At 56.9% G+C, this 9680-nt stretch overlaps 2 long non-coding RNA genes across 3 annotated transcripts; both read right to left on the bottom strand.

Moving 5' to 3' along the window:
- Positions 1–3388: 3388 nt before the first annotated feature.
- Positions 3389–4303, bottom strand: LOC115300062. Its single transcript, XR_003912482.1, has 2 exons — positions 3976–4303; positions 3389–3886 (listed from the first exon to the last, which is right to left on the bottom strand). It is a non-coding gene; the product is annotated as an uncharacterized LOC115300062 (long non-coding RNA).
- A 2869-nt stretch (positions 4304–7172) lies between these two features.
- Positions 7173–8343, bottom strand: LOC115300063. 2 transcript variants are annotated; one of them, XR_003912483.1, is made up of 3 exons: positions 8292–8343; positions 7616–7839; positions 7173–7271 (listed from the first exon to the last, which is right to left on the bottom strand). It is a non-coding gene; the product is annotated as an uncharacterized LOC115300063 (long non-coding RNA). The 2 variants fall into 2 exon arrangements; XR_003912484.1 differs by lacking the exon at positions 8292–8343 and adding an exon at positions 7955–8034.
- Between the last annotated feature and the right edge of the window lie 1337 nt (positions 8344–9680).

The raw sequence follows: 9680 nt of genomic DNA, 5'->3' as shown, positions 1-9680 counted from the left end.
AGCCTTAAACTACAACTACCGGCGGTCCTCGCGAGAATTCCCTCTCTCCAGATGGGTTCCGGCACAGGGCTCTCGCGATGCTGTGAGAGAAGCGCGCGGAGCAACCTAGGAAGTGTAGTCTAGGGTTCCTCGACCCTAGTAACTGAGCCATGGACAGAGGTGGGAAGGAGGGGAAGAACTACACTCCCCAGGAGTCCTCGCGTGCCGGCCATCCTTGGCGTTGCCAGGAGACCGGGAAGCCCAGGGATGCAGGCCAGCAGGTGGCGGCGCGCGAAAGGCAGTGTTTTCCGCGGCGTGGCGTCTGCCACTACGGGTGTGGGGAGTCAGCGTGGGCGCATTACCTTAGAGGAAGTACCGGATAACTGGGACTTCGGCCCATGTCCGCTTTAGCGGAGACTGCCTGCAAATGAAGACCTCAAGTCCGTCCCCAAGGCGACGACGTTTATCAAATACTGTTGGTTTTAGGCAGGGGATAGAGAGCTCCAATGTGTGGCTGATTCTAGGGCTACCTTTCGATTTTACAAGAGAAAATGAGAACAGGTGTGACCTTACACGTATGACAAGATTACGTGACAGGAACATCCACAGAGGACAATGCCATTTTATGATTTGTCTGGAGAGTAAGCCCACTAACTCACTGAAAAGCAAAAACTACTTTGGGGAGCAAAGACGTGTCTCCTAATAAGCCCTCTGTAAAATCTACACTTCTTATCTCAGGTCTGGGGTGCCCCCTCAAGATCTTTCAGAACCCTGTGTCCTGGCTGTATGGGGCCTGCATTTGGCCCCAGTGAAGAGCTGGGAAAAGACCAGGCCTTTGAAATGTTTGCTCTTTGTGGAATTCTTGATGTGAAGCCCTAGGAAGGAATCTTTGTTCTCGGCTTACCTTGCAGACCAGTTTTGCCGCTTCGGAGATCTTGGTCAGCTTTTATGGGTGATGCAGAGCCTTTCTCACAGGGTGGGGTCAGGATTAAATAGGATATCTTGGTGCTTGGTCTGCACCAAGGCTGGCCTTTCAAGCCTGCCCCCTCCCCTTCCCCCCCTACGCCCCCCTCGCATGCAGAGCTGGCCCCTGGGGAATGGGTGTGCTAAGGAGCTTCCAGGAGAAAACAGAGTCAGACTGACTGCTCCCTTTTGTATGTCCCACATGGCTATACTTCCTGATGGTGGGGTTGGCCCCACAGAGCACAGCAGGGGGAAAGGACAAAGGGGGTGTCATCATGAATAAAGAGCGGCTGCTTTTCCACTGGGCTCGGGCTGGTTTTCCTCAAGGGCTTGTCAGTGAACCAGGATCTACCCCGGCCTGAACCAGGAAGGGGACCACTGCCCAGCACAGGCACCAGGAGGCGCAGAGGCCCTACGTGCACTTGCACTTCCCTGTGGATAGGAACAGATGGAAAAGAGTCTAAGGCCGTACCACCCTGAATGTGCCCGATCTCGTCTGATCTCGGAAGCTAAGCAGGGTCAGGCCTGGTTAGTACTTAGATGGGAGGAATAGACGGAACAGAAACAGGTGTGACCTGGGGTTTCTCTGAGCCAGTGGGGCCAGTCAAACTGGTTACTCTTCCTGCTAAACTAGCCTGCGGCCATGAGGACTCATAGATGGGAGGGGGCTGTGACTTCTCCCCACAATTTGTTTCAGAGTCCATGGGATCTGTGTAGGTGACTGATCCGTCTAGTGTGCGTGGTTCACTTTGTCCCAACAGGATAACACCGTGGCCGGTGGGATTTCCACAAGTGCGGCCTCAGGCTCTGCTTCTGAGCTGCCCCTGGACACTCATGGTTTTCAGTAAATAGAGTCCCTTGTGCGCTAAAAGGTTTGGAGCCTGTCAGCTTCACTGGGGTGTCTGAGTGAGAGGTGAGTGTGGGTTAGGGTGAGGAGTTGCAAGTGTACTGGGGCATGAGTGCCACAGGGCGCTGGCCCCATCCTTCCCAGCTCTGGGACATCCATGCAACCTCCTTCCCAGCTGGCCTCTGTGCCTGCGTCCTGGGGCTTCTCTTCCCTTCAGAATGCACCTCAGGACATCCTTCCCAAGTCTGAATGTCCAGAGTTTTCAGTGAAAATAGAATGCCAGCCTTGCGGCATGAAGATATTTCCAACCAAGAGTATTGAGAACAGGAGGGAGAGTCCTGTTTATGTCTCTTTCTGGGGGGACAGCATTCTCCAAGCCTCTTTAATTGGAGGTGGGAGCGCTGCCCAGGATGCCCCTTCGGGGCCTCTGTGGCAGGAGTTGGTGTGCTACACGCTTGGCTGTCAGGTTTGCAGGCCAGTGTTCCAGGGACAGACTTGGCATGAGAGCTCCAGGGGCCGATGGGGCCAGAGAGGCTGCTGTGGGAAGGTGAATGCAGGCCGTTCCTGCTAGACCTGGTGGCGGGCTTCAGCCTTTCCGTCCATTCTGGTTTGGATTAGTTCCAAGCTGGGGGGCAAGGTCAGACCCACTGATGGCCTAGACCTTTCCAGGCCCACGGCCCCAGGACACTGGTGGAGGTGTGGGGGGAGGGGTCCCGTGCAGGAGCTATACCCAGGATCCATCTAAGGCTTAGGGTGCTGAGGGCAAGAACTGACCAGGGACCCCAGTGGGGGCTGGGCTATAAGCCAGGCTGACTCCCAGCCAACCAGCTGGTTCCTTACCCAAAGGAGTCCCCATCACCCAGTCCACCCCACCCCCATCACTGCCAGTTCCCACAGGCTCTCCCTTTGCTCAGTGGCAGGACAGAGCTCAGAACTGACCATTTCTCTGCTCCCATGCTCCGCAGCTCATCTCCTAAATTCAGCCCCTGCCAGACCCCACCTCCCTCCCAGCTCAAGCCTCCTCCCCAGGCTTCTTGGCATCCCTTGGGACCCTGATCCCTGGGAGGGAACAACTTACTTCTACATCTCGCCCCCTGCCCTCTGGCTGTGGTCCTGGGTGACTATCTGGTTCCCCACATGGCCTTGTTGGACAAGTATCCCCTGTCCCCTCCCTCATTCAGGCACTGAGGGCAGTATTCTCTCCAGCTGGTGTCCTGGCCACCAAGCATCTGCAGCGCAGGGTGTCTGTGTGTGTGTATGTTGCAAACCTACCCCCCACCCCTCCCCCCCATTCCCTCTTGTGTAAGGCAGGCAGAGGGCTGCCTGACCCCTCCGAAGGCAGGGGAAGCCTGTGAAGCTGCCATCAGGGTGAGGGCACCCAGCAAACACTGAGGAGAAGTCTGCATTAGGTGAAAATTCTGATGGGCAGTGGCCCCCTATGGCCCAGAAAAGGCCAAGAGAGATGTTCGTGGAACTTTAAATAACGCCATGAGCTAGACAGTGCTGAGAATATGAAAGAATGCGAGATTTTAGTAGGTTAGGTGGGTAATATAAAGGCTTCTCCTAAGGAACCCATCAAGTTAAAGCAAAGTCTCGAGATTAAAACAAAAAATATATTTACTATCTTAAGGGTCACAAAAATACAAAATCCCATTGTGCACTCATGTGGGGAAGGCTCCCTGCAGGTGACAGGGAGCGACATGAGACGTGGGCTGGTGCCAATAAAAACCCACCACGGTCAGGGCCTGGGTCCTGCCAGTGCCCTGCAGAGTTCTCAGAGCAGGGGTGCGGGCCTTGGCCTGCTGGGCCGGCTGCGACCCTGCTCGAACACCTTTCTACCCTGGAAAGATTTCAAATTCAGTATGAGAAAGGCTGAGAGGGTCAGTAAGTCATCGGACACAAGCGTTCGTGGCATTGAGATGGGATCAGGACACGTTTTATGTTTGTAATGCAGGAGAGAACTCATCCCAGGAGACGGTCAGCTTTGCCGGTGAATCGTTGTTTACAAGACGAAACTTCTTAGACTTGGTCTTGTAAGGTGAAATCCTACTACCTTATGTCCAGTGTTGAAAAAGTTAAGAGATGCTTTGGAATAACCTGTGTATAATTAATACAATTTAGCTGGATCTCATGGGCATTTGCTGGGGGGAAGAATCCAATCCAGTAGGCTGTATGATTCCACTTACCTGTCATTCTTGAAAGGACAGAACTATGGAGGTGGAAAACAGCACGGTTGCCAGGCATCAGGACAGATGCCGATGGCGCAGGGCAGCAGGCGGGGTCTCTGTGGGGTGGAACCCTCCACATCTCGGTTGCAGGAGGTCACGGGAATCCCACGTGGGATAAAAATGACAGAATAAACACTCCCAGGTGGTGATTGTCCGCCAGCCTCCCTGGAGAAATCGGAAACGCTCCCCGAATGCGGAGGGCAGGAGACACAAAATAAAGAGGCAGGAGGCAGCAGCTTTAAAAACCAGGGAACTTGGGTAAAGGCTGGTCCTGGGTAGCAGCGAGACAAATGGCTCCCTGCACCTGTGCGCCAGATCTGAAAGTGCACGTAGAGGCCTTCAGTGACTCTGTCCCAGCGCAGACTGTCCGCACCTCACCATCTCAAAGGCGGGTCCAGAGCAGCTGCTGGGAGCCAGGTAGCCGGTGGAGCCCACGCTCCAGGGACGACGGGGGTGCGGGAGGAGCAGGCCAGCTCACAGTCCCCCCCGCTGGGCTTCTCAACCGTGATGTGCATTATGTCATTAGGAAGGTCCTGCCGCTCGGGGGACCGGACACTCGCGAGGCCTGCTCCTCCAGTACCCGCAGCTTGTCCACCTCTCATCGACCGTCTCTGGGTCTCCATTTCTGTCCTGTCCCCTGAAACCCAGTGACATTTCTTATGCCCAGCTTTTTCCTATAATGTGGCTATTTGGACAAAGGAGGCTTGCAGCTTCCAAAAGATGGGAAACCTTGTTGAGCTGCCAGCCGAGCCCCAGACCAGCCACGCTCTCCTGGGCCAGGATTGTCCCAGAGGAGCCTGAGCAAAACAGCCGGCTTCCCAGGGGCTGCTGGAGCATCTGAGGCCTTTCTGATGTTGCTTCAGGAAGAAGGCTCCTGGGCCGGCCCGAGGAAGGAGGTGCGCCTGGCCTCATTGCCCCCCGGTGGGGGCAGGCCTGCTCCTCCCAGCTCCTCGCTCTTACCCGGAAGGCGCCCTGACATCCACACAACTGTTCAGGGATGTGTGTGGATGCGGGCAGCCTCAGGACCCTCGGCCTGCCTGGCATCCCTACCACTTTCCACGTACACAGCACTGGGAGCAGGTGACGGTTGTTAGCGCTTCCCGGACAGCCCAGTGCTGGGCAAGGCTCAATTATCAGCTAATTAGTTGCCTGCAATTAGAAAGAGGCCTTAATTGCTGTGTTTACAACTCCCCCTACCCTGTCCTCCTCAAGCAGGCCGTTTCCGGAGGCTGTGAGGAACACAACCGTTGGGAGGCCAGGGAGGAGGCCCAGCTGCCCTGCCCCATCTTTGCCTTCCGAAGGTGGGAGCTGGGGGGCGGGAGAGGGGGCTTGCTGGGATGCCGGCCACTCGACCCACGTGTATTCGCCAGTGGCCACCAGCAGGCCTGGCGCCTCCAGCAGGAACCCATCAGGCAGTGGTGCGCTCGGCTCTCTCTTAGCCCTCCCGGGAGCCATGGGCTACAAGGACCCAGTGTGAATACTTGTCACCTGGCAAAGCACAGGAAGAGGCCCTGAGTCAGGCACAGGGCTGTGTGGGGACATGCTGGCTTCATGGACACTGTGCCTGTCAAGCTGAGCCCCCTGGGACCTGAGTCAGAGCGTCTCAGCCTTTAGGAACGTACTCAGAAATCCAAGACACCAGCCTTGAGGGAAGCCAGTATCCTGTTTGTTATCAGCAAACCTATGAAGCTGAAGAACGTGCCCTACCTCCATGGTGGGCTGCGACCAAGATCACGCTGCCTTTAGGGCCCGACCATCGCCTACCTGGGGCCTGGGCACATTGCAAGATACTGCCCTGGTGACCTCCATCCTTGGTCTGTGGGGCCTCACCTAGCACCTGCTGTGGGGCTGAAATGAGACCCCATCCTCCCTTTGGGCTGGGGCAGCTTTGCACTTGGGCGGTGGGATGGCAGCTGCCAGCACTGGCTTGCCCATCCCCCGGGGGCGGCACATCCTCAAGCCTGCCTGCAGGTGGCATCCCATCCCTGGACGCCGGCCCAGGCCATGCTGATGCACAGGCAGGGGAGAACCTCGGCCCTTTCTCAGATGCTAAAATGAGGGATCTCAGGACCTGAACGTTGGGCCCTCCACTTTGAAGAGTGTCAGGCTCCTGAGGTTGGCACAGAGGCAGCTGCTTCCCTGGCAGGGAGGTGGGGTTCCTGCCTTCAGCCTGTAACACCCAGTACCTTCCCGTCCCAGACATCTGAAAGCACTGAATCATGGGTTCTTGGGGCCCCCCAAACCCTCACCAACACCTCAGAGGAGACCTGGCAAACTCGGGGCCATCACACCTCCCCCTACTCAGAGCCCCTCTGCCCTCTCCTTGTCTTTATTATCAACAGAGCGAGAGGACTGCTCCTTCTCCAGGAGGCTGCCTTCCTGATGCTGGAAAGCCTGCTGAGGCCCCTGGTGACCCGAGAAACCTGATCTGCTCTGAGTCCCAAGGTGCCCCTCACCCCCCAGATCCCTCACCAGCCTCTGGACCTGGAGGTGAGGCTGACGACAGGTCTAGAGCAGCTGACACATCTCTGACCCAGGTGGCCAGCGTGGGTGGGACAGATGGGCCCCTGAGGTGGGCAGCCCCCCCACCATCCCCTCTGCCCCGTTAGATGAGCTAGATGCAACCAGTCATTCACTCACTGGAAAAACATGTGTCGAGTTTGTCCTGTCAGGGCTCTCTAGAGGAACAGAACCAGTACATTGTACTTATATAAAGATCGATTGTCAAGAGCTTTCTCATCAGACTGTGGAGGCTGAGGAGTCCGGAGATGCACGTGGCAGAGCAGAGGCCAAGAGAGCTGGGGCTTTAGCTCCAGGCCAGCTCAGAGGCAGGAAAAGTCCTATATCCCATTTTGAAGGTAATCAGGCCGTTGAGATCCCTCGTAGTGGGGCGGGGGGGGGGGGGTTGGCCTTTCTGTTCTGTTCGGGCTTTCAGCGGATGAGTGAGGCCCGCCTTCTCTGGAGAGGACCGTATGCTTCCTTCTGTCCACCAGCGTAAACGTTAATGTCATCCAAACCACCCTCACAGAAACACCTGGAATAAGTTTTGACCACATATCTGGGGTCCCTTGTGGCCCAGGCATGTTGACACAGGATCAACCCAGACTCTGGCTTACCTTGGAGACTTGGGTGCTGCAGAGCCACTTAAGTACGGCAGGACCGGATGGAATGACCACAAACATGGATGGATGGTTCTTATGAAATTAAGTTTAATGCTTGAAAAGACCAGATAAGGACAATGTGGGCCAACATTTCTGTAGAACAAGATGTTGTCAGACAGCAGGTAGCAGGGACCTCAGGGTGCATGTTGGTTCCTGGGGTCCCTGGAGAGAACACCTGTCCCCAGCTGAATCAAGTTAAAATTTTGAAACTCCTCCCACTTTATACTCAACCAACCAATCACAAACTAGCACACCCATGAATGGGATGAATGGCTTCCAGGAAAAGGAAAACAAGACCGAGTGGGCAGCGATCCTGACCAGTGACCGTTCTAATGTAGGCACCGAGGCTGGCAGGCAACCTCCGAGATGCCGCAGGCGTCCCACTGTGAGGTATTTGTCCCCCATGCCACCCCTCTCCTCCCTGATTCTGGACTTACCTCCAAGCAGACACGATGCAACAAAGTTCAGAGGGCAGCACTTTCAAGACTGGTTCTGAGAAGGGGCAGCCTGTCTCCGGGCTCTCCCTAGGGCCGCCTGCCCCAGGGGAGCCTCCCACCGAGCTCTGAGGTGACGCAGCCCCGTCCCAAACCACGGCGCAGCCTCCCGAGACAGCTGCGGTTCTGCGTTCTTGAGCCACAGAAAGAGAAGGCAAACGCCTGCCCTGCACACACAGAATGTGGAGTCACTTGTTGGGCAGCAACGGGTCACTCACACAGCCACGAGGACTCAGGCTGTTGGCAGTTGGTGGGAGGCCCCTTTTACTGCATTCTATTCACCTGTGGGACCTGCCACATTCTGTCTGACGTCTGGCATGGATGGTGGCTTCCTGGGCACCTCACTTCCCCCGATTCCCACTGCCTCCATTCTGCTCCGTCCCTCTGCCAGCCTTTGCCTGATGCCAGGCCGGCTGAGGGATGACCTCTGCCTTCCAATCTGGATCGGGAGGCCCAGCGTGTGACATGACAATCAATCTGTCCTCCCTCACGTTCCCATGGCTGCCCCGGCCCTTATACAGCTGCCACAGGATCCTCTGACTTTAGGCCCATTTAATCCTTAACCCTGAGCACCAAGCCCCACCCTGGGCAAATATTTATTTGGCAATTAAGGGCTCACCAGGACGAAGGCCACGAGAAACTGCTCTGAGCCATGGCGGCAGGGGACGAGCAGGAAGTTTGTCAGGGTGAGGGCAGCGGCACGTTGTCAAGGAAAGGAGCAGGAGGCCATGGGGAGGGGTGCTTGGATGCCGGTTCCCTGTGCAGGGAGCGTGGGGCGTCACGGTGCCGGGAGGTGGCCAGTGGCCTGCGGGGGACAGGACGTGTCCTGGTCCTGAGTCTCTGTGTGCTGATGCTGTGATAGTAGAGGCAAAGCTGATTAAAGGGATCCGTGACCAGAGGCCTTCATCCTATGAGGGTTGTGTTCCGGAAAGACGCCTGAGGCTTGCTCTCAGGGTGCAGCACCGCCCTCGCCCCGGAGCTGGGAAGCAGGGCGGAGAGGGGAGTGGAGCGGGTCCGGTAGGAGCCTCTGAACACCCTGTAGGCCTCTCCTGAGAGCACCACCTGCTCACCTTGCAAGGAGCTGTGTGGCTGAGGGGTGTCTTCTAGGGACCCCCCCCCCACATGGACTCAACAGCTTCTGGCCTCTCCCTAAGCCCGTGGGGATCTCCTGGGCCCCCAACACAGTCAAGACCTCATGCCTCTCTGCTCTCTGTGCACATGGAGGGGACATGGCACGTGGAAGCCTGACTCACACTCCTCCGGAGAACTGTGCCATCCAGGGAGGGAGGAGCCTGCCCCAGATGAGGGTCCCTCTCCTGCTGACAGCAAATCCCCCTGTCCCCCGGCACAAACATGAAGCACACAGCCACCTTCAAATTAGCAAAAGCCTGTGGCAGACCCCGGAGCTGTTCCTGACCATACTGCTGTCTTGTTTGTGGGAAAAGCGGCCCCCGGCAGGGGGGTGGAAGGACAGGCCAGGAGGGGCCGAGGGAGGCCCCACGGCTCTGGCTGAGAGCGGAGACCCTCGGCCGTCCGAGAGTGCTGGCCTGGGGGTGGTCTCAGTGATCCCAAGGCTGGCGTGGGGTTTTTCCCTCCATGGGGACCTCAGGACATGTCCAACCGGCAGAGCTTGGGACCAGGTTCTGCCTCTGGCCAGACTGGGATGAGCAGCTGGGCGTCCCTGGGGCTCATCTGTAAGTCGGCAGAAACCAGCACACTGGCTGCCAGGGCACGGGCCCTCAGAACTTGTCCCCAGAATTCCAAACAGAAACAAGAGAGGGGGCACTCGCCTGACACCCCAGAACCCGACTTGAGCAAACCCTGCTGTGGGCGGATAATATCATGACACGCAGCTACTAAGCCGTGTCTGCCGAGGACGTCATAACAGAAAAGGGAGAAACCACAGTGCGGTCTTGAACGGGAAAAGCATGATTGGTTTTTAACCCTATACTTGCATCAATGTGTGAACCAAGTTTATAAGAAAAGGCACCAAAGGGTCACTGCCTGG

The sequence above is a fragment of the Suricata suricatta genome, chromosome 8 (assembly GCF_006229205.1).
Source record: "Suricata suricatta isolate VVHF042 chromosome 8, meerkat_22Aug2017_6uvM2_HiC, whole genome shotgun sequence".
NCBI lineage: Eukaryota > Metazoa > Chordata > Mammalia > Carnivora > Herpestidae > Suricata > Suricata suricatta.
This window is presented reverse-complemented; position numbering and strand designations above follow the sequence as displayed.